Source organism: Oncorhynchus tshawytscha, linkage group LG01 (genome assembly GCF_018296145.1).
Source record: "Oncorhynchus tshawytscha isolate Ot180627B linkage group LG01, Otsh_v2.0, whole genome shotgun sequence".
NCBI lineage: Eukaryota > Metazoa > Chordata > Actinopteri > Salmoniformes > Salmonidae > Oncorhynchus > Oncorhynchus tshawytscha.
In genome coordinates, this window is record NC_056429.1 from 91505386 (window position 1) to 91531727 (window position 26342).

Genomic DNA, 26342 nt, shown 5'->3' on the forward strand with positions numbered 1-26342 from the left:
CTCTGATTGGGAACCATATTTAGGTAGCCTGGGTTTTACTGTGTATTTTGTGGGTGATTGTTCCTGTCTCTGTGTAGTGTTCACCAGATAGGCTCTAATTAGGTTTTCTCGTTTCGTTTGTTGTTTATTTATTTATTTTTTTATTTCATGTATCGCTATTTTTTCATTAAAGAACATGAGTAACCACCACGCTGCATTTTGGTCCGACTCTCCTTCAACAGATGAACGCCGTTACAATAATACCGCTTGATGCTTAATATTCATTGTATATAGTAGGTCAATGGGATCACATGTACAAGTGGGTCTATGAGATCACATGTACTAGTATGTCTATGGGATCACATGTACAAGTGGGTCTATGAGATCACATGTACTAGTATGTCTATGGGATCAGATGTACAAGTGGGTCTATGAGATCACATGTACTAGTATGTCTATGGGATCACATGTACAAGTGGGTCTATGAGATCACATGTACTAGTATGTCTATGGGATCACATGTACAAGTGGGTCTATGAGATCACATGTACTAGTATGTCTATGGGATCACATGTACAAGTGGGTCTATGAGATCACATGTACTAGTATGTCTATGGGATCACATGTTTTTTATTTTTTATTTCACCTTTATTTGACCAGGGAGGCCAGTTGAGACCAAGTTGTCATTTACAACTGCAACCTGGCCAAGATAATGTCACTACTCCCACCGAAGGTGGCTCCCCTTCCTGTTCGGGCGGTGCTCGGCGGTCGTCATCGCCGGTCTACTAGCCGCTACCGATCCCTTTTTCCTTTTCTGTTCGTTTGGTCTTATTAGTTGCACCTGTTCCTTTTTGTGTTTCTTGATTTTGTCTATTTAAGCCTGTTAGGCCCGCCTAGGTTTGTGCTAGATTGCTATGCTGTTAGTTTGTGGATGTTCATTTGTATCTCATTTTTCCGGACAGTTTTGGGTCCTGTGTATGGGCCGGTCAGTTTATGCGCCTTGTGTTTTTGGCGTGACCATTTTAAAAATAAATAAAATAAAAAATATACATTTATTCGAACCCTCTGCTCTCTGTGCCTGACTCCAACTCACTGTCCTTGGAGAACTCTGACAGATAAAGCAAAGCAGTACAACACAATCAACACAGAGTTACACATGGAATAAGCAAACATACAATCAATAATACAACAGAAAAAGTCTATATACAGTGTTTTCAAATGAGGTAAGTTAAGGGAGGTAAGGCAATAAATAGGCCATAGTGGCGAAATAATTACATTATAGCAATTAAACACTGGAGTGATAGATGTGCAGAAGATGAATGTGCAAGTAGAGATACTGGGTTGCAAAGGAGCAAAAATAAATAAAATAAATAACAGTATGGGGATGAGGTAGTTGGATGGGCTATTTCCGGATGGGCTATATACAGGTGCACGTGCTATGGTTGGGTGCTGCTATGGTGACCAGTGAGCTTAGATAAGGCGGGACTTTACCTAGCAAAGGGATATAGATGACCTGGAGCTAGTGGGTTTGGTGATGAATATGAAGCGAGGGCCAGCCAACAATAGCATACAGATCGCGGTGATGGGTAGTATATGGGGCTTTGGTGACAAAAAAAAATGGCACTGTGATAGACTGCATCCAATTTGCTGAGTAGAGTGTTGGAGGCTATTTTATAAATGACATCGCCGAAGTCAAGGATTGGTAGGATAGTCAGTTTTACGACAGTATGTTTGGCAGCATGAGTGAAGGATGCTTTGTTGCGAAATGTACTAGTAGGTCTATGAGATCACATGTACTAGTATGTCTATGGGATCCCATGTACTAGTGGGTCTATGGGATCTCATGTACTATTATGTCCCAGATGCAGACACAGGAGGTGGATAGTTTGGTCCTCAGAATATTTATGATAACAAAGGGTCAGGCGAAGGGCAGGTCAAGGACATGCAGAGGTTTGTAATCCAAGGCTGAGTCAATCAGGGACAGAACTGAAGGCAGGCTCAGGGTCAGGGCAGGCAGAAAGGTCAGAACCGGGAAGACCAGAAAACAAGAACTTGAGAACAGAAGAAACAGGAAACACGGTGGTAAGACCTGACAAGACAAGACGAACTGGCAACAGACAAACAGAAAAGCAGGTTTAAGTACACAGGGCATAATGGGGAAAATAGTAGACACCTGGTGGGGGGTGGTGGAGACAAGCAAAAGACAGATGAAACAGATCAGGGTGTGACCCTCTTTGCCACAAAATTAATGTCAGCCAATTTTGTTTTCATTTGCTACTGGACACAAGGGTCTGTCTGAAGACCCCGGACCGTAATTATCTGTGGAAATCCTGAATGAAATGAAAAACATCACAGTTGACTTGATTTCTGATGGAAGAGTAGAGAATAAAACAAGTGGAGGAGGATGAAGAGGTGAAGCTTCACTCCTGCCTATAGTCCTTGGAGGCTGTTTGCCAAAAGATTGGGGCTGCTCTTGACAGGAAACGTGTGAAAGGGACCAATTCCCGTGTGGCTCAGTTGGTAGAGCATTATGCTTGCAACACCAGGGTTGTGGGTTTGATTCCCATGGGACACCACTATTAATTAACATGTTGGGGCTAGGGGGCAGCATTTTCACTTTTTGATGAAAGGCGTGCCCAGAGTAAACTGCCTCCCACTCTTTCCCAGATGGGAATATGTGCATATTATTATTACTGGTGGATAAAAACATAGAAAATGTTTGAATTTCATCTGTGAGTATAACAGAACTCATATGGCAGACAAAAACCTGAGAAGAAATCCAAACAGGAAGTGAGAACTCAATTTTGAAAACAGTGCCATTTGATGTCCATCTTAGATATGGATGAGCATGCACTTCCTAGGGCTTCCACAAGATGTCACCGTCTTTAGATTCTGGTTGTATGATTCTACTATAAAGGAGGGGCTCATAATAGCTCTTTGAGTGGGTGGTCTGGCAGAAAGCCTCGGTCTCATTATGCGCGGTCACGAGAGAGCGTTCCAATGCGTTTCTTCAGACAATGAAATTCTCCGGTTGGAACCTTATTGCTGATCAATATTTAAAACTTCCTAAATATGGATTGCATACATCATTTGACTTGTTTCTACTACCTGTAACAGAACTTTTTGAGTTTTTGTCTGGAAGAATTGCTTGTGATTTTTGAGGGTTGAATGCTGGTCTGAACAAGCTAACAACAAGTGGCTAAATGATGGGCTTTAAGGAACTTTATGGAACAAATCAGTAATTTATTGTCGAACTGGGATTCCTGGAACTGCCTTCTGATGAAGATATTCAAAGGTAAGTGAATATTTATAGTGTTTTTTGTAGCTTCTGTTGACGCCAAAATGGCGGCTATTTATTTGGGTTCTGAGCGCTGTTCTCAAATTATTATTTTGCTGTACATTTTTTTTTAGATCTGACACAGCGGTTGAATAAAGGATATGTTTATCTTTAATTCTGTGAATAACACTTGCATTTTTTATCAATGTTTATTGTGAGTATTTCTGCAAAATCACCGGTTGTTTTGGAATCAAAACTATACTGCACGTAACGCGCCAATGTAAACTGAGATTTGTTTTTTATATATATATAAATATATATATATATATATGCACAGTATCGAACAAAACACACAATACATGTATAACATGATGTCCTATGAGGGTCATCTGAAGGAGATAATCAAAGGATAGTGATTCATTTTATCTATATTTCTGCTTTTGTGACTGTGAAAAATGGCTGTGTGTTTTTGAATTTGGTGGTCATCTAGCATAAATATATGTTGTATTTTCGCTGCAAAACATTTTAAAAATCGGAATCGATGGGTAGATTAACAAGATGTTTATCTTTCATTTGCTGTATTGGACTTGTTAATGTGTGAAAGTTCAATATTTTTTTATATATTTTTTTTTGGGAGGGGGTGTTCCCTTTAGGGAACTCCTTGCCATAACAAGTTTTTAAGAAGTATGCACATTTATGCACTCACTACCGTAAGGAATTTTGTGGCATCTGCTAAATGACTAAAATGTAAATCCAGGGACAATATAAAAGGAATGTTTGTGTGTGTTCACTAGAGAGATAACTGTGTAGTGGCTGTGGGGTAAAGAGCTGTGGAGCACACACTGCCAATCTGTCCGCACACATGCACATTAAGCCATCACATCTGGGACGGATTGACAAGACATGCGATGAGGCGATTCACAAAAACCTGCGGATGACTGTAGCAGCCTCAGTGCTGAAGGCACTGCAGATATGATATTGTTATCCATACTACTGTTCATATTGTTATCCACACTACTGTTCATATTGTTATCCACACTACTGTTCATATTGTTATCCACACTACTGTTCATATTGTTATCCATACAACTGTTCATATTGTTATCCATACTACTGTTCATATTGTTATGCACACTACTGTTCATATTGTTATCCATACTACTGTTCATATTGTTATCCATAGTACTGTTCATATTGTTATCCATAATACTGTTCATATTGTTATCCATACTACTGTTCATATTGTTATCCATACTACTTTTCATATTGTTATCCACACTAGTGTTCATATTGTTATCCATACTACTGTTCATATTGTTATCCATACTACTGTTCATATTGTTATCCACACTACTGTTCATATTGTTATCCTTACTACTGTTCATATTGTTATGCACACTACTGTTCATATTGTTATCCATAATACTGTTCATATTGTTATCCATAATACTGTTCATATTGTTATCCATACTACTGTTCATATTGTTATCCACACTACTGTTCATATTGTTATCCATACTACTGTTCATATTGTTATCCATACTACTGTTCATATTGTTATCCACACTACTGTTCATATTGTTATCCATACTACTGTTCATATTGTTATCCATACTACTGTTCATATTGTTATCCACACTACTGTTCATATTGTTATCCATAGTACTGTTCATATTGTTATCCATACTACTGTTCATATTGTTATCCATAGTACTGTTCATATTGTTATCCACACTACTGTTCATATTGTTATCCATAATACTGTTCATATTGTTATCCATACTACTGTTTATATTGTTATCCACACTACTGTTCATATTGTTATCCATACTACTGTTCATATTGTTATCCATACTACTGTTCATATTGTTATCCATAATACTGTTCATATTGTTATCCATACTACTGTTCATATTGTTATCCATACTACTGTTCATATTGTTATCCACACTACTGTTCATATTGTTATCCACACTACTGTTCATATTGTTATCCATACTACTGTTCATATTGTTATCCACACTACTGTTCATATTGTTATCCATACTACTGTTCATATTGTTATCCATACTACTGTTCATATTGTTATCCATACTACTGTTCATATTGTTATCCATACTACTGTTCATATTGTTATCCATACTACTGTTCATATTGTTATCCATACTACTGTTCATATTGTTATCCATACTACTGTTCATATTGTTATCCTTACTACTGTTCATATTGTTATCCATACTACTGTTCATATTGTTATCCTTACTACTGTTCATATTGTTATCCATACTACTGTTCATATTGTTATCCACACTACTGTTCATATTGTTATCCATACTACTGTTCATATTGTTATCCATAATACTGTTCATATTGTTATCCATACCACTGTTCATATTGTTATCCATAATACTGTTCATATTGTTATCCATACTACTGTTCATATTGTTATCCATACTACTGTTCATATTGTTATCCATACTACTGTTCATATTGTTATCCATAGTACTGTTCATATTGTTATCCACAATACTGTTCATATTGTTATCCATACTACTGTTCATATTGTTATCCATAGTACTGTTCATATTGTTATCCATACTACTGTTCATATTGTTATCCATACTACTGTTCATATTGTTATCCATAGTACTGTTCATATTGTTATCCATACTACTGTTCATATTGTTATCCATACTACTGTTCATATTGTTATCCATAGTACTGTTCATATTGTTATCCACACTACTGTTCATATTGTTATCCATACTACTGTTCATATTGTTATCCATACTACTGTTCATATTGTTATCCATACTACTGTTCATATTGTTATCCACACTACTGTTCATATTGTTATCCATACTACTGTTCATATTGTTATCCATACTACTGTTCATATTGTTATCCATACTACTGTTCATATTGTTATCCATACTACTGTTCATATTGTTATCCATACTACTGTTCATATTGTTATCCATACTACTGTTCATATTGTTATCCATACTACTGTTCATATTGTTATCCATACTACTGTTCATATTGTTATCCATACTACTGTTCATATTGTTATCCATACTACTGTTCATATTGTTATCCATACTACTGTTCATATTGTTATCCATACTACTGTTCATATTGTTATCCACACTACTGTTCATATTGTTATCCATACTACTGTTCATATTGTTATCCATACTACTGTTCATATTGTTATCCATACTACTGTTCATATTGTTATCCATACTACTGTTCATATTGTTATCCATAGTACTGTTCATATCGTTATCCATACTACTGTTCATATTGTTATCCATACTACTGTTCATATTGTTATCCATACTACTGTTCATATTGTTATCCACACTACTGTTCATATTGTTATCCACACTACTGTTCGTATTGTTATCCATACTACTGTTCATATTGTTATCCATACTACTGTTCATATTGTTATTCATACTACTGTTCATATTGTTATCCATACTACTGTTGAAGGGGATATGTCCCCTTCAAAGACGTGTGTGTTACCAGCCTTGTAGTCATCATGGGTATATGTCCCCTTCAAAGACGTGTGTTACCAGCCTTGTAGTCATCATGGGAGTATGTCTCCTTCAAAGACGTGTGTTGCCAGCCTTGTAGTCATCATGGGAATATGTCCCCTTCAAAGACGTGTGTTACCAGCCTTGTAGTCATCATGGGAGTATGTCCCCTTCAAAGATGTGTGTGTTACCAGCCTTGTAGTCATTGGGGATATGTCCCCTTCAAAGACGTGTGTGTTACCAGCCTTGTAGTCATCATGGGGATATGTCCCCTTCAAAGACGTGTGTTACCAGCCTTGTAGTCATCATGGGGATATGTCCCCTTCAAAGACATGTGTGTTACAAGCCTTGTAGTCATCATGGGGATATGTCCCCTTCAAAGACGTGTGTTACCAGCCTTGTAGTCATCATAGGGATATGTCCCCTTCAAAGACGTGTGTTACCAGCCTTGTAGTCATCATGGGAATATGTCCCCTTCAAAGACGTGTGTTACCAGCCTTGTAGTCATCATGGGAGTATATCCCCTTCAAAGACATGTGTGTTACCAGCCTTGTAGTCATCATGGGAATATGTCCCCTTCAAAGACGTGTGTGTTACCAGCCTTGTAGTCATCATGGGAGTGTATGTCCCCTTCAAAGACGTGTGTTACCAGTGTGTTACCAAAGCCTTGTAGTCATCATGGGGTATGTCCCCTTCAAAGACGTGTGTTACCAGCCTTGTAGTCATCATGGGAGTATGTCCCCTTCAAAGACGTGTGTTACCAGCCTTGTAGTCATCATGGGAGTATGTCCCCTTCAAAGATGCGTGTGTTACCAGCCTTGTAGTCATTGGGGATATGTCCCCTTCAAAGACGTGTGTGTTACCAGCCTTGTAGTCATCATGGGGATATGTCCCCTTCAAAGATGTGTGTGTTACCAGCCTTGTAGTCATCATGGGAGTATGTCCCCTTCAAAGACGTGTGTGTTACCAGCCTTGTAGTCATCATGGGAGTATGTCCCCTTCAAAGACGTGTGTTACCAGCCTTGTAGTCATCATGGGGATATGTCCCCTTCAAAGACGTGTGTGTTACCAGCCTTGTAGTCATCATGGGGATATTTCCCCTTCAAAGACGTGTGTTACCAGCCTTGTAGTCATCATGGGAATATGTCCCCTTCAAAGACGTGTGTGTTACCAGCCTTGTAGTCATCATGGGAATATGTCCCCTTCAAAGACATGTGTTACCAGCCTTGTAGTCATCATGGGGATATGTCCCCTTCAAAGACGTGTGTTACCAGCCTTGTAGTCATCATGGGAATATGTCCCCTTCAAAGACATGTGTTACCAGCATTGTAGTCATCATGGGAATATGTCCCCTTCAAAGACATGTGTTACCAGCCTTGTAGTCATCATGGGAATATGTCCCCTTCAAAGACATGTCTGTTACCAGCCTTGTAGTCATCATGGGGATATGTCCCCTTCAAAGACATGTGTGTTACCAGCCTTGTAGTCAACATGGGGATACGTCCCCTTCAAAGACGTGTGTTACCAGCCTTATAGTCATCATGGGAATATGTCCCCTTCAAAGACATGTGTGTTACAAGCCTTGTAGTCATCATGGGGATATGTCCCCTTCAAAGACGTGTGTTACCAGCCTTGTAGTCATCATAGGGATATGTCCCCTTCAAAGACATGTGTGTTACAAGCCTTGTAGTCATCATGGGGATATGTCCCCTTCAAAGACGTGTGTTACCAGCCTTGTAGTCATCATAGGGATATGTCCCCTTCAAAGACGTGTGTTACCAGCCTTGTAGTCATCATGGGAATATGTCCCCTTCAAAGACGTGTGTTACCAGCCTTGTAGTCATCATGGGGATATGTCCCCTTCAAAGACATGTGTGTTACAAGCCTTGTAGTCATCATGGGGATATGTCCCCTTCAAAGACGTGTGTTACCAGCCTTGTAGTCATCATAGGGATATGTCCCCTTCAAAGACGTGTGTTACCAGCCTTGTAGTCATCATGGGAATATGTCCCCTTCAAAGACGTGTGTTACCAGCCTTGTAGTCATCATGGGAGTATATCCCCTTCAAAGACGTGTGTTACCAGCCTTGTAGTCATCATGGGAGTATGTCCCCTTCAAAGACGTGTGTTACCAGCCTTGTAGTCATCATGGGAGTATGTCTCCTTCAAATACGTGTGTTACCAGCCTTGTAGTCATCATGGGGATATGTCCCCTTCAAAGACGTGTGTGTTACCAGCCTTGTAGTCATCATGGGTATATGTCCCCTTCAAAGACGTTTGTTACCAGCCTTGTAGTCATCATGGGAGTATGTCTCCTTCAAAGACGTGTGTTACCAGCCTTGTAGTCATCATGGGAATATGTCCCCTTCAAAGACGTGTGTTACCAGCCTTGTAGTCATCATGGGAGTATGTCCCCTTCAAAGATGTGTGTGTTACCAGCCTTGTAGTCATTGGGGATATGTCCCCTTCAAAGACGTGTGTGTTACCAGCCTTGTAGTCATCATGGGGATATGTCCCCTTCAAAGACGTGTGTTACCAGCCTTGTAGTCATCATGGGGATATGTCCCCTTCAAAGACATGTGTGTTACAAGCCTTGTAGTCATCATGGGGATATGTCCCCTTCAAAGACATGTGTGTTACCAGCCTTGTAGTCAACATGGGGATACGTCCCCTTCAAAGACGTGTGTTACCAGCCTTATAGTCATCATGGGAATATGTCCCCTTCAAAGACATGTGTGTTACCAGCCTTGTAGTCATCATGGGGATATGTCCCCTTCAAAGACATGTGTGTTACAAGCCTTGTAGTCATCATGGGGATATGTCCCCTTCAAAGACGTGTGTTACCAGCCTTGTAGTCATCATGGGGATATGTCCCCTTCAAAGACATGTGTGTTACAAGCCTTGTAGTCATCATGGGGATATGTCCCCTTCAAAGACGTGTGTTACCAGCCTTGTAGTCATCATAGGGATATGTCCCCTTCAAAGACGTGTGTTACCAGCCTTGTAGTCATCATGGGAATATGTCCCCTTCAAAGACGTGTGTTACCAGCCTTGTAGTCATCATGGGAGTATATCCCCTTCAAAGACATGTGTGTTACCAGCCTTGTAGTCATCATGGGAGTATGTCCCCTTCAAAGACGTGTGTGTTACCAGCCTTGTAGTCATCATGGCAGTATGTCCCCTTCAAATACGTGTGTTACCAGCCTTGTAGTCATCATGGGAGTATGTCCCCTTCAAAGACGTGTGTTACCAGCCTTGTAGTCATCATGGGAGTATGTCTCCTTCAAATACGTGTGTTACCAGCCTTGTAGTCATCATGGGGATATGTCCCCTTCAAAGACGTGTGTGTTACCAGCCTTGTAGTCATCATGGGTATATGTCCCCTTCAAAGACGTGTGTTACCAGCCTTGTAGTCATCATGGGAGTATGTCCCCTTCAAAGACTTGTGTGTTACCAGCCTTGTAGTCATCATGGGAATATGTCCCCTTCAAAGACGTGTGTTACCAGCCTTGTAGTCATCATGGGAGTATGTCCCCTTCAAAGATGTGTGTGTTACCAGCCTTGTAGTCATTGGGGATATGTCCCCTTCAAAGACATGTGTTACCAGCCTTGTAGTCATCATGGGAATATGTCCCCTTCAAAGACATGTGTTACCAGCCTTGTAGTCATCATGGGGATATGTCCCCTTCAAAGACGTGTGTGTTACCAGCCTTGTAGTCATCATGGGGATATGTCCCCTTGAAAGACGTGTATTACTAGCCTTGTAGTCATCATGGGGATATGTCCACCCACAATGAAAACCCCTTTATCTACACACACAATTAACATTGTGAAATTCCAACATGCTGCGTTAAATAAGAAACCACTTTTGTTACAAAGGAAAAAAAAGAAAAAATGTGTTTTCAGCCTTGAGAGAGAAAGACGTCCAAACCACACTGATACCCAGAATAATCACATTCTCCCTCAAATCCAGCTGGCTGGCACTGACAGCGGGACGTTTAAGACCGTCCACAGGAGAGAAGCAACAGGAAAGGCTGTTCCTATCACACACAGACACACTATCCCAGTCTTCTGCAGAGCCCCGTAGCAGCCAGCCCACCCCACCCACTGTGTTCACCCCTGGCCTAGTCCACAGCAGCCCCTGGCATAGTGGGTGAGACCACCCCAACCAACCAGCCTCTCAGTGTGTTTTTTAACAGACACAGAAAGTCAATTGTCACTTCCACCATTACTCCAAAAATGAAGCCTACCGTTCCTTCCACCTTAAGAGAATGAGTAATCAAGAACGGGGGCCATTTGCAAACTGTCAGTCAAACGGCGCTATCTTCCTGCCGAGCCTTCCTCCTCTAATACCAATTTAAATCATTCACTGGCCTTCCACTGCCATTATTCAAAAGATCATAATAGTTTTCCTTGCGCCCAAAGCACAAAAAATCAATTATTTCCCCACAAAGACTTGAAAGTACTTAGCGCAGGGCTGTGAGAGAAAGCTGTGGGTTATATCAAATTGAAACTGCACTCATTACACAGCACACAATTAGTTACCTCTGGTCTGCGAGGCTCTTTAATTCCGAATGGCATATCTGTATTATTACAGAAACAAGCATGCAAATGCTATTGTTGGGGATTTAGAGAAATCAATAGGAATGTGGCGCAAGCTTTTGGTGGGCCACCACTCAATCTGCTGCGGCCCAGAGATAAAGGTCTGAATTCAAATGAACGAAAGCAGCCAGTGACATCACAAGTGACACCCAAAATAAAAGAGACGTCTCCATGATATACTGCATGTAATTATTCGCAGCACTTTGTCATTCTTTTTCCTCCTCATTCTATATACTTGTGGAACTGCATTTTGCATAAAGGGATTAAGAGTATTTTAATGAGAAACTGTAATTGTTTTTTCCCACACTCTATGGATATGTGTGTGTGTGTGTGTGTTTGTGTGTGTGTGTGTGTTTGTGTGTGTGTGTGCGAGTGTGTGTGTGTGTGTGTGTGTGTGTGTGTGTGTGTGTGTGTGTGTGTGTGTGTGTGTGTGTGTGTGTGTGTGTGTGTGTGTGTGTGTGTGTGTGTGTGTGTGTGTGTGTGTGTGTGTGTGTGTGTGTGCGTGCGTGCGTGCGTGTGTGTGTGTGTGTGTGTGTGTGTGTGTGTGTGTGTGTGTGTGTGTGTGTGTGTGTGTGTGTGTGTGCGTGCATGTGTGTGTGTGTGTGTGGAAGGAAGGAAGGAAGTCTGTATGAATGTCTGCCATTCATCATAGACAGTGCATTTCTATTGAATGAATACTGTGTAGAGTTTTTTTCATTGTTGATTTGAAATTAATGCTGGGTAAATGAAGCTGTTGGAAGAAAAGGTACCACATAATGTAGGCCTATACTGAAAACTAATGTTTTACACTGGGGACATATTGAACTAAAAGGTTTAAGAATGGATATTACAGTATATCAAGTAGTATAAAACTTGGCATTATCAAGGTCTTTCATAAATGTGTCTGACATGAAAATGCAAGGTCTCTGCACTGTTCTGTTCTTCCTGGCTATTCGAACATGTTTCATTGCAGACAATTACAGAAATGTAAACTGTATTCCGAATAACACGCTATTCATGGAAAAAAAGCTCATTTAATTAAGAGTAAGAGAGAGAGACAGTGCTTTCCCCTGGCTGTGACCTCTGTACTCGCCACTGCATGACTTCACATGAGGACAGGTGAGAGAGAAGGCACGACAGGAGCGTGGGTTGGGGGTCACCTCAGGCTGATGATGCTGTGACCTGTCATCTACGTGATCCCTTTCCGCTCAGACAACCTTTTTGTGGTCAAAAGAGGGATAACAATTACAAATGACCCACCATATCCCCCTCCAGAAACAACCCCCCCCACCCCCACATGCCGCCCCCACATACCCCCTCCAGAAACAACCCCCCCACCCCCCATATACCCCACTCCAGCAACAACGCCCACCCCCATATACCCCACTCCAGAAACAACCCCCACCCCCCATATACCCCATTCCAGAAACAAACTTCCACCCACCCCCATATACCCCTCTCCAGAAACAACCCACCACCCCCCACACCCATATACCCCCTCCAAAAACAACCCCACCCCATATACCCCACTCCAGAAACAAACTTTCCCCAACCCCCATATCCCCCTCCAGAAACAAACGCCCCCCACCCCCATATACCACCTCCAGAAACAAACTGCCCCCACCCTCCATACACCCCCTCCAGAAACAACCACCCACCTCCCCCATCCCCATATACCCCCTCCAGAAACAACCCCCACCCCCACATACCCCACTCCATAAACAAACTACCCCAACCCCCATATACCCCCTCCAGAAACAAACGCTCCCCACCCCCATATACCCCCTCCAGAAACAAACTCCCCCACCCTCCATATACCCCCTCCAGAAACAAACTTCCCCCACCACCCCATATACCCCCTCCAGAAATAAACTTCCCCCACCCCTATATACCCCCCCAGAAACAAACTTCCCCCACCACCCCATATACCCCCTCCAGAAATAAACTTCCCCCACCCCTATATACCCCCTCCAGAAACAAACTGCCCCCACCCTCCATATACCCCCTCCAGAAACAACCACCCACCTCCCCCATCCCCATATACCCCCCTCCAGAAACAACCCCCACCCCCACATACCCCACTCCATAAACAAACTACCCCAACCCCTCATATACCCCCTCCAGAAACAAACGCTCCCCACCCCCATATACCCCCTCCAGAAACAAACTCCCCCCACCCCCATATACCCCCTCCAGAAACAAACTTCCCCCACCACCCCATATACCCCCTCCAGAAATAAACTTCCCCCACCACCCCATATACCCCCCTCCAGAAACAAACGCTCCCCACCCCCATATACCCCCTCCAGAAACAAACTCCCCCACCCCCATATACCCCCTCCAGAAACAAACTTCCCCCACCACCCCATATACCCCCTCCAGAAATAAACTTCCCCCACCCCTATATACCCCCTCCAGAAACAAACTTCCCCCACCAACCCATATACCCCCTCCAGAAACAAACTCCCCCACCCCCATATACCCCCTCCAGAAACAAACTTCCCCCACCACCCCATATACCCCCCTCCAGAAATAAACTTCCCCCACCCCCTATACCCCCCCTCCAGAAACAAACTTCCCCCACCAACCCATATGCCCCCTCCAGAAACAAACTTCCCCCCACCCCCAAATCCCCACATCCTCTCTCTCATACTTCGTACTCTGGTGCTCATTTTGGAATGAGAGCAATCACCAATATTCCTCTCTATTGAATGAAAAAATAAATGCCTTTCGTTCTGCAGGGATGAAGAGGAGCAGAATGCTGGGGAGGCAGAACATGCCCTTTGTTAGCCTCTCGTGCTTCCCCTCTATGTCCTGGCTCCCCCTTTTCCACCCCTCTAACATTGTGACGGGAGGGGGAGGGGTGCTCATTCAACATTGGTTAAACGTTTTCAAAACAGCACAATGCCAGACTGAGATGGCAGGTGCAAGTGAGGGAGAGAGTCAGGGAGAGAGATGGAGGAAGAAGGAGACAAAGAGACAGAGAGCGGGTCAGTGAGAGACAGACATAGAGAGAGAATGAGAGAGGTCAACCTGTTAGGTCAGAGGTCAGCCTGTTAGGTCAGAGGTCAGCCTTTTAGGCCCACCTGGAGATGGCTCAGACCCAGGTGTCTGGCCTTAACTCCCCCCCACCATCCCGAGGCTACAACCCAGGTGTCTGACCTTAACCCCCCCACCGGCCCCAGGCTCAGACCCAGGTGTCTGACCTTAACCTCCTGCCCCGGGCTCAGACCCAGATGTCTGACCTTAATTTGTATAAATATATATATATTTTTTTTACCAGGTAAGTTGACGGAGAACACATTCTCATTTTCAGCAATGACCTGGGGAATAGTTGGAAGCTGGGGATGATTAGGTGGCCATGGTGGTATGAGGGCCAGATTGGGAATATAGCCAGAACAACAGGGTTAACTATAAGTGCCGTGGGATCTTTATTGACCACAAAGAGTCAGGACACTGGTTTAGCACCCTACACAGGGCAATGTCCCTGGGGGATTGGGATATTTTTAAGACCAGAGGAAAGAGTGCCTCCTACTGGCCCCCCAACACCACTTCCAGCAGCATCTGGTCCCCCATCCAGGGACCAACCAGGACGAACCCTGCTTAGCTTCAGGGGAAAGCCAGCAGGGTGGTATGCTGCTGGCAAATCCCTCTGGCCGCAGACTCAGACCCAGTTACAGACCCAGAAGCCTGGCTGTACTCAGTCCCAGCCAGGCCTCCCTCTCGCTCACCCTCTCCCCCACACTCTCCCTATCTCTCTCCCTCTCTCTTCTTCTCTCTTTCTCTCCCTTTCCCTCTCTCTCGCTACAGTAGTATCACAGAGGACAGCCCCTCCATTGATGTCAGCAACCCCACCGGACCTGACCGGACCTGAATGGACCTGACCCGCTTACATAGGGCTAGTGCCTCAGCAGGCCTGTCCTCAGAACTCTCCTGGACATGTGTGTGCACATATAAACACATACACACACACGTATCGCACATACACACACAGACCCCTGAACACATGAATGCTCATTTAACAGAGATGAGTACTCAAACATTCACAAAAACACATATCCATGCACACACACACACACACACATCAGAGACTGTAACGTTCTTTGCTTCACGGAAACATGGCTCACCGGAGAGACGCTATCCGAGGCGGTGCAGCCAGCGGGTTTCTCCACGCATCGCGCCGACAGAAACAAACATCTTTCTGGTAAGAAGAGGGGCGGGGGCGTATGCCTTATGGCTAACGAGACATGGTGTGACGAAAGAAACATACAGGTACTCAAATCCTTCTGTTCACCTGATTTAGAATTCCTCACAATCAAATGTAGACCGCATTATCTACCAAGAGAATTCTCTTCGATTATAATCACAGCCGTATATATCCCCGCCAAGCAGACACATCGATGGCTCTGAACAAACTTTATTTGACTCTTTGCAAACTGGAATCCATTTATCCGGAGGCTGCATTCATTGTAGCTGGGGATTTTAACAAGGCTAATCTGAAAACAAGACTCCCTAAATTTTATCAGCATATCGATTGCGCAACCAGGGGTGGAAAAACCTTGGATCGTTGTTACTCTAACTTCCTCGACGCATATAAGGCCCTGCCCCGCCCTCCTTTCGGAAAAGCTGACCACGACTCCATTTTGTTGATCCCTGCCTACAGACAGAAACTAAAACAAGAGGCTCCCACGCTGAGGTCTGTCCAACGCTGGTCCGACCAAGCTGACTCCACACTCCAAGACTGCTTCCATCACGTGGACTGGGATATGTTTCGTATTGCGTCAGATAACAATATTGACGAATACGCTGATTCGGTGTGCGAGTTCATTAGAACGTGCGTTGAAGATGTCGTTCCCATAGCAACGATTAAAACATTCCCTAACCAGAAACCGTGGATTGATGGCAGCATTCGCGTGAAACTGAAAGCGCGAACCACTGCTTTTAATCAGGGCAAGGTGACTGGTAACATGACCGAATACAAACAGTGCAGCTATTCCCTCCGCAAGGCTATCAAACAAGCTAAGCGTCAGTACAGAGACAAAGTAGAATCTCAATTCAACGGCTCAGACACAAGAGGCATGTGGCAGGGTCTACAGTCAATCACGGACTACAAGAAGAAATCCAGCCCAGTCACGGACCAGGATGTCTTGCTCCCAGGCAAACTAAATAACTTTTTTGCCCGCTTTGAGGACAATACAGTGCCACTGACACGGCCTGCAACGAAAACATGCGGACTCTCCTTCACTGCAGCCGAGGTGAGTAAGACATTTAAACGTGTTAACCCTCGCAAGGGTTAACACGCAGCTTCTATCTCAAGACCATCAGACTGTTAAACAGCCACCACTAACATTGAGTGGCTGCTGCCAACACACTGACACTGACACTGACTCAACTCCAGCCACTTTAATAATGGGAATTGATGGGAAATGATGTAAATATATCACTAGCCACTTTAAACAATGCTACCTTATATAATGTTTACATACCCTACATTATTCATCTCATATGCATACGTATATACTGTACTCTATATCATCGACTGCATCCTTATGTAATACATGTATCACTAGCCACTTTAACTATGCCACTTTGTTTACATACTCATCTCATATGTATATACTGTACTCGATATCAGCTACTGTATCTTGCCTATGCTGCTCTGTACCATCACTCATTCATATATCCTTATGTACACATTCTTTATCCCCTTACACTGTGTGTAAGACAGTAGTTTTGGAATTGTTAGTTAGATTACTTGTTGGTTATTACTGCATTGTCGTAACTAGAAGCACAAGCATTTCGCTACACTCACATTAACATCTGCTAACCATGTGTATGTGACAAATAAAATTTGATTTGATTTGATTTGACACACACACACACACACACACACACACACACACACAAATGCAGAGCATATAACACACACAGTAAGATTAACATTCAGACTCCCTCTCACATCATACGGACACACTCAAGCACACACACCCTGCCTTTCTCTGAGGCCAACCAAGTGAGATAAAGACCAGCAGGCTGGCCAAGAGGAGGACTGGAGGGGGGTTGGATGGGGCTTCTGCCCCATCATTCATCTGCTGCCTAGCTGTGTACGCATTGTGATGATGTGGAAGCAGGTGTTGTAGTAAAATGCTTTTCTGCATCTATTCTGTCTCTTTGTACTGTATGTACTGTGAGTGTAGCTTGTTATTTAAGTGTGTATGATTGAACTTGGGCATTCTATTATACAGTAGGATATACACTCATTGTGTGGTTTTTGGCATTGTGGCTACGTCTTTGTATGGACTGACAGCACAGTCACCCATCTTGTTATCTTATACAAGTATGACCTTGTGTTGGCTAACAATGAAATGAACTGCTGCACACAATACAACACCTCTGCACAGATTCGTTTGACAGATCCTTTCAGTACTGTAAATGTTCTTGAGCCTTCAACTTCAGATATAATAATATATCTTCTTAACAAACATATTGAAAAACATACTCAAAACACATAGAAAATCACAGCAATTTTAAGACCATTCTTTCCTTGAGGTAAATGTAACCCTACGAGCATCATTCCAGCCCACACCCACACAGACAGACAGTCACAGACACATCCCAGCCCACACCCACACAGACAGACAGTCACAGACACATCCCAGCCCACACCCACACAGACAGACAGTCACAGACTCATCCCAGCCCACACCAACAGACAGTCACAGACTCATTCCAGCCCACACCCACACAGACAGACAGTCACAGACACATCCCAGCCCACACCCACACAGACAGACAGTCACAGACTCATTCCAGCCCACACCCACACAGACAGACAGTCACATACTCATTCCAGCCCACACCCACACAGACATACAGTCACAGACACATCCCAGCCCACACCCACACAGACAGACAGCCACAGACAAATCCCAGCCCACACCTACACACACACAAAGTCACAGACTCATCCCAGCCCACACCAACACAGACAGACAGTCACAGACTCATCCCAGCCCACACCAACAGACAGTCACAGACTCATCCCAGCCCACACCAACAGACAGTCACAGACTCATTCCAGCCCACACCCACACACACACAAAGTCACAGACTCATTCCAGCCCACACCAACACAGACAGACAGTCACAGACTCATCCCAGCCCACACCAACAGACAGTCACAGACTCATCCCAGCCCACACCAACAGACAGTCGCAGACTCATTCCAGCCCACACCCACACAGACAGACAGCCACAGACAAATCCCAGCCCACACCTACACACACACAGAGTCACAGACTCATCCCAGCCCACACCAACACAGACAGACAGTCACAGACTCATCCCAGCCCACACCCACACAGACAGTCACAGACTCATCCCAACACACACCCACACAGACAAACAGTCACAGACACATCCCAGCCCACACCCACCCAGACAGACAGACAGTCACAGACTCATCCCAGCCGACACCCACACAGACAGACAGTCACAGACTCATACCATCCCACAAACAGGAAGCCAGTTACTCATACCACCAGCCAGAACTCATACCATCCCACAAGCAGGCAGACAGTCACAGACTCATACCATCCCACAAGCAGGCAGACAGTCACATAAATGACTCACATCCATAACCACTCATGCTTAGTATGAGATAATGAACTATTCATGGGAAACTTTATCTTGAGGAAATCTAAATATATTATGATGTGCAATTCTTCTTCTTAAAAATACACCTGTCTCCCTTCAGGTTACCTTCAGGTTATCTTCTATGTGACCTATTGACAATACTAAAAACTGAGGGACAATGCTTTGCTAAAACGTTGTGGAAAAGTAACAGGTTGTTTCTTATATCAAATTAGAGATATTTGTTTGTCCAGTGTACCAGTACATCCAGGACACTATCCAGGACACTATAGTCACTATCTCAGATAGTGTCACTGCCACAGGACTATCAGTGATGAGATGAGGGCAGTGGAAGGCAGGTAATCCACACAAAGAAAACAAGACGGGGGTCACTATGATGCAGAAAAAAACCCCATGAAACGTTTTACAGATAATATTTGCAAGATAATCTATAATGGTATACTCTATATATAGTCCAAATTGATATATATAGTCTATTGTGGTGTATATATAGTCTTTAGTAGTGTATATATAGTCTACATTGGTATATATAGTCTATAGTGTTATATATAGTCTTTTGTGGTCTTTCGTGGTATGTGCCTATAGCCTGTAGTATATATAGCCTATAGGGTTATATATATATATATATATAATCTATAGTAGTATGTCTAGTATATGGTGGTATAAATAGTCTATAGTCTATAGTGGTAAATATAGTCTACAGTGGTATATATAGTCTGTAGTGGTATATATAGTCTGTAGTAGTATACATAGCCTATAGTGGTATATATAGTCTATAGTGGTATATAGTGTATATTGGTATATATAGCCTATAGTGATATATATATATATATATATATATATATATATATATATATATATATATATATATATATATATATATATATATATATATATATATAGTCTATGGTGGTATATATAGTCTATAGTGGTATATAGTGTATAGTGGTATATATAGCCTATAGTGATATATATAGTCTATGGTGGTGTATATATAGTCTATAGTGGTATATAGTGTATAGTGGTATATATAGCCTATAGTGATATATATAGTCTATAGTGGTATATAGTGTATAGTGGTATATATAGCCTATAGTGATATATATAGTCTATGGTGGTATATATCGTCTATAGTGGTATATAGTGATATATATAGTCTATAGTGGTATATAGTGTATAGTGGCATAACATCAGGACTGCAGTCAGTCAAACACCCTCACCTCAAGTCCCCAGTGAGACTACACTTTCTACAGTGAGACCTGTTCATTTGTATGTAACCTGTCCTGGATCAGCATTCTTGTGGTTACGCATCAAGAGGATCGACTACAGATCAGCCCGAAGCAGGAACACACCATACCATGGAAACCAGGGCGGCTGCTTGATAGAGACTGACGCCATCGCTCCAGGATACCATCACCACAGAGACTCCGCCCTGGCAGTCAGGTGTCAAAACAACAGAGCTGGCAAATGCTTTTAAGGTTCCATTCCAGGTCTTCTTGTTCTCACACAGCTCTGTGCTGTCTGTCAGAGAGGGGAAGATCACAATAATTGCCCCCATTATGTAAGATGATTCTGTTGACATCTCACCCCTGGATCATCTTTCCTTGACGATGGCAAAAACGTTGGACTTTCCGTTAATGCCTAAGCACTTGCTCTTAAGCTGTACACTGCTCTGTTCTCTGGAGAAACCTTTATATGCTGGAATTACCCAGTTGTAGTACTTGAATATATTCATTTAACTAGTGCCAGGTAATTTGTTTCCATGATGAGAGATACTTCTGTTATTCTTAACTCATATATTCAATCAAGCAAGTATATAATTTACAGGTTGATTATATGAGTCCCTAATGCCATGGCCGGGTATAGATGCAAACCAAAACTAGAGTTTTTCTGTCAAAAAAAAAGAAATACATATAGAAATGATTCACACAAATGTTCAGCATGGTGGTAAATCTTGTATGGGGTCAGAAATAACAATAACCAGTACAGCCACTGTATCCTTCCTCCTGACATTGTAGCAATGACGCCACCTGTTAGACCTTACTCTCTCTCAGCACAGCTCACACCCCCCACCCTGGGTTTGATCGATGTCCCTGTAAACATGAAACTTCCATTAAACCTCAGACAGAAGAAACTATCACAGAGATCCCTTACTGCTCCCCATCCCTCTTGGCTATGGACACAACCCAAGAAATATTGCAGACATTTCCTATATATATCCTATATATATATTTATTTATTTATTAGTTAAATATTTTATCATAGGGATATGTTCAACTTTATTCTGTAGAGGGTCTGGCTACCACATGACCAGAGTTCTAACAAAGTTCAGTCAACCAACTATTATCGTTAGCCTAATTGAGGCTATACATCCAATGCGTCTTCCAGTTCTGGGATGTCATATGCTAATTAGATGGGCAAATCAGGTTCCATCTACCTCAACTGTGACAGCAGAACAGACATTGACTTCTCTGTAAGTTCCTTTCTTTAGCCCACTTTAGAGCTCACAGTTTCTATTCTATGCCCGGTAAATAAAGACAGCTCATGTAACCCACAACATATTTATCAGAGGTCTATTAGCATGAAGTTTCCTTTAGGCTTCTCTCACCTTTCCCAACCCCAACTCAAAGGTTGCTGTCTTCAAAGAACAGATGGGTGAAATTCTAAGTGTCACAAAGACTGTTCTTATCAGAGCATGTCTGAACAGTCATGACACACTGACACCATGCCTCTGAAATGTTATAACTGTCAAATGAAGGAAACAGGGTAAAATCCCCTGGATATTGAATGAGAGGTGGTGTTTTCTTCTCTCAGAGTTGGCAGTTTACTTTGGATTGGCATGAGGGGATTAGGGGAAGCGGGTTCAAACATTCCTGTGTAATTAGTCATGGCTGTTCCATCAGTGACACACACAGCTGAGAGTGACATCTAGGCGTGAACCAGGAGCATAGCCCCGCCCCCAGGGAAGGCCCCCTGTCTCCCTCTGATCAATTCAATTTAAGGGCTTTATTGGAATGGGAAACATGTTTACATTGCCAAAGAATGTGAAATAAATCATGTACAGTAAAAAACGAACAGCAAACATTACAACCACAAAAGTTCCAAAAGAATAAAGACATTTCAAATGTCACATTATGTCTATATACAGTGTTGTAATGATGTGCAAATACTTAAAGTACAAAAGGGAAAATAAATAAACATAAATATAGATTGTATTTACAATGGAGATTGTTATTCACTTATTGCCCTTTTCTTGTGGCAACAGGTCACACATTTTGCTGCTGTGATTGAACAATGGGGTATTTCACCCAATTATCAACATTGGATTTGTTTTCTAATTATTTGGGGGTCTGTCTAATCTGAGGGAAATATGTGTCTCTAATATGGTCATACATTTGGCAGGGGGTTAGGAAGTGCAGCCCAGTTTCCACCACATTTTGTGGGCCGTGTGCACATAGCCTGTTTTCTCTCAAGAGCCAGGTCTGCCTTCCGTGGCCTTTCTCAGTAGCAAGGCTATGCTCACTGAGTCTGTACATAGTCAAAGATTTCTTTCATTTTGGGTCAGTTATCGTGGTCAGTTATTTTGCCACTGTGTACTCTGTGTTTAGGGCCAAATAGCATTCTAGTTTGCTGTGTTTATTTCATTCTTTCAAATGGTCAAGTAATAATATTTTTGTTTTCTCATGATCTGGTTGAGTCTAATTGTATTGCTGTCCTGCGGCTTTGTGGGGTGTGTTTGTGTTTGTGAACAGAGCCTCAGAACCAGCTTGCTTAGGGGAATCTTCTCCAGATTAGTTTCTCTGTAGGTTATGGCTTTGTTATAGAATAGCATCCTTTTAAGTGGTTGTAGAATTGAACGGCTATTTCCTGGATTGTGATCATTAGCGGGTGTCGGCCTAATTCTGCTCTGCCTGCATTATGCAGTATTACATTGAATTGAATTTAGAGAGAGAGAAATGTCTAGATCATAGGTTTGGTGTTGAGAGATACATGAAGGAAGAATTTCTAAGGAAAACAACAGAAACATGGAAAATATATTTTCCAAGAATGCAGTGTTCTGTGACTGACCCAAATGTAATGGGAAACGTCTCTCTCTGTCAGACAAGTGCTGCGCCTGTCATTCTTTTTTCTGCTCCTTTCTCTTTCAGTTTCAGTATCATTTTTTTTAAATGTAAAGTGTATTGAGACTTTTGTTAAATTACCTTTAAGTAAATTGTGATTTGATTTGATTTGACTTACCCTTTTCATTAATTTGATACTTTATTTTCTGCCATTCACCTAAGTGTTCACTCCATATCGATTGCTATATGTATGTTGTAAATAGTAAACACCCTGTAGTACAGTCGTGGACAAGAGTTATGAGAATGACACAAATATTAAATTCCACAATGTTTGCTGCTTCAGTGTCTTTGTCAGCTGTTACTATGGAATACTGAAGTATAATTACAAGCATTTCATAAGTGTCAAAGGCTTTTATTGACAATTACATGAAGTTGATGCAAATAGTCAATATTTGCAGTGTTGACCCTTCTTTTTCAAGACCTCTGGCATGCTGTCAATTAACTTCTGGGCCACACTGATGGCAGCCCATTCTTACATAATCTATGCTTGGAGTTGTCGGAATTTGTGGGTTTTCTTTGTCCACCCGCCTCTTGAGGATTGACCACAAGTTCTCAATGGGATTAAGGTCTGGGGAGTTTCCTGACCATGGACCCAAAATGTCAATGTTTTGTTCCCCGAGCCACTTAGTTATCACTTTTGCCTTATGGCAAGGTGCTCATCATGCTGGGAAAGGCATTGTTCGTCACCAGACTGTTCCTAGATGGTTGGGAGAAGTTGCTCTCGAAGGATGTGTTGGTACCGTTCTTTATTCATGGCTGTGTTCTTAGGCAAAATTGTGAGGGAGCCCACTCCCTTGGCTGAGAAGCAAACCCACACATGAATGGTCTCAGGATGCTTTACTGTTGGCATGACACAAGACTGATGGTAGCGCTCATCTTGTCTTCTCCGGACAAGCTTTTTTCTGGATGCACCAAACAATCGGAAAGGGGATTCATCAGAGAAAATGACTTTACCCCAGTCCTCAGCAGTCCAATCCTTGTACCTTTTGCAGAATATCAGTATGTCCCCGATGTTTTTCTTGGAGAGAAGTGGCTTCTTTGCTGCCCTTCTTGACACCAGGCCATCCTCCTAAAGTCTTCGCCTCAATGTGCGTGCAGATGCTCTTACACCTGCCTGCTGCTATTCCTGAACAAGCTCTATGGTGGTGCCCCGATCCCGCAGCTGAATCAAATTTAGGAGACGGTCCTGGCGCTTGTTGGACTTTCTTGGGCACCCTGAAGCCTTCTTCACAACAATAGAACCGCTCTCCTTGAAGTTCTAGATGATCCGATAAATTGTTGATTTAGGTGCAATCTTACTGGCAGCAATATGTGAAGCTCTTTTTGTGCAAAGCAATGATGGCACGTGTTTCCTTGCAGGTAACCATGGTTGAGGAAGAACAATGATTCCAAGCACCACCCTCCTTTTGAAGCTTCCAGTCTGTTATACAAACTCAATCAGCATAACAGAGTGATCTCCAGCCTTACCCTCATCAAAACTCACACCTGTGCTAACGAGAGAATCACTGACATGATGTCAGCTGGTCCTTTTGTGGCAGGGCTTAAATGCAGTGGAAATGTTTTGGGGGGATTCAGTTCATTTGCATGGCAAAGAGGGACATTACAATTAATTGCAATTCATCTGATTACTCTTCATAACATTCTGGAGTATATTGAAATTGCCATCATACAAACTGAGGCAGCAGACTGTGAAAATTTATATTTGTGTCATTCTCAAAACTCATGGTTTTACATTGACTCATGGTTTTACCTTGAGATGATATAATAAGCCCTGTTCAGAGCCATCAATGCCGAACGTTGAGTCATGTTGACAAAGGCCTATTCAGTAGCCCCGTTTGTACCTGGTCCTAACATGCATCCTTTATCCTGATCTTGTCCACATTCTGATTGTGCCCACATTTTCTGACAGATGTAAACGATTCAGTACCATTACGTTCCTCTCCCCCCCTCCCCTTTTCTGAGAAGAGAAGAGGGTAGAGAGGAATGTAACAGTACTTAGAGAAGAGGGAATGAGAGGAATGTAACAGTACTGAGAGAAGTGAGGAGGAGGAGAGGAAAGAGGAGGAGAGGAATGTAACGGTACTGAGAGAAGAGGGGAGGAGAGGAATGTAACAGTACTGAGAGAAGAGGAGAGGGGGGGAGAGGAAAGTAACGGTACTGAGAGAAGAGAAGAGGGGAGGAGAGGAAAGTAACGGTACTGAGAGAAGAGAAGAGGGGAGGAGAGGAGAGGAGAGGAAAGTAACAGTACTGAGAGAAGAGAAGAGGAGAGGAGAGGAAAGTAACGGTACAGAGAGAAGAGGAGAGGGGAGGAGAGGAGAGGAATGTAACGGTACTGAGAGAAGAGGGGAGGAGATGAAAGTTACGGTACTGAGAGAAGAGAAGAGAAGAGGGGAGGAGAGGAGAGGAAAGTAACAGTACTGAGAGAAGAGAAGAGGAGAGGAGAGGAAAGTAACGGTACTGAGAGAAGAGGAGAGGAGAGGAATGTAACAGTACTGAGAGAAGAGGAGAGGAGGAGAGGAAAGAGGAGGAGAGGAATGTAACGGTACTGAGAGAAGAGGAGAGGAGGAGAGGAAAGAGGAGGAGAGGAATGTAATGGTACTGAGAGAAGAGGGGAGGAGCGGAATGTAACGGTACTGAGAGAAGAGGGGAGGAGGAGAGGAACGTAACGGTACTGAGAGAAGAGGAGAGGGGAGGAGAGGAAAGTTACGGTACTGAGAGAAGAGGAGAGGGGAGGAGAGGAAAGTTACGGTACTGAGAGAAGAGGAGAGGGGAGGAGAGGAAAGTAACGGTACAGAGAGAAGAGAAGAGGGGAGGAGAGGAATGGAACAGTACTGAGAGAAGAGGGGAGGAGAGGAATGTAACAGTACTGAGAGAAGAGGGGAGGAGAGGAATGTAACAGTACTGAGGGAAGAGGGAAGGAGGAGAGGAATGTAACGGTACTGAGAGAAGAGGGGAGGAGGAGAGGAAAGAGGAGGAGAGGAATATAACGGTACTGAGAGAAGAGGGGAGTAGAGGAATGTAACAGTACTGAGAGAAGAGGAGAGGGGAGGAGAGGAAAGTAACGGTACAGAGAGAAGAGGGGAGAAGGAGAGGAAAGAGTAGGAGAGGAATATAACGGTACTGAGAGAAGAGGGGAGTAGAGGAATGTAACAGTACTGAGAGAAGAGGAGAGGGGAGGAGAGGAATGTAA